The sequence below is a fragment of the Octodon degus genome, unplaced genomic scaffold (genome assembly GCF_000260255.1).
Source record: "Octodon degus isolate 3935 unplaced genomic scaffold, OctDeg1.0 scaffold01150, whole genome shotgun sequence".
In the NCBI taxonomy this organism is placed as follows: Eukaryota; Metazoa; Chordata; class Mammalia; order Rodentia; family Octodontidae; genus Octodon; species Octodon degus.
In genome coordinates this window covers 4,846-5,072 of record NW_004525726.1, presented here as the reverse complement: position 1 = coordinate 5,072, position 227 = coordinate 4,846, and positions in this window count along the sequence as shown.

Below are 227 nucleotides of genomic sequence, written 5' to 3'. Positions count from 1 at the left end.
TGTGGCCCGGTGGAGCTCTTGCCTTGCCTGCGGGAGGCCTGAGTTCCATCCTCAGCTCACAAGAAAAAGAAGTTCAGCTATGTCCCCACCTTCTTCATACAGAGATGGAAACTTTGGCCCCGACCCTGCCTCAAGGCCATTTCAGCAGAACTGGATTTTTAGCATTTCTGAGCCCTCTGGTGGGCAAGCCTGGCTACACGCACATGTGCGTATTCCTGGTCCCTCAC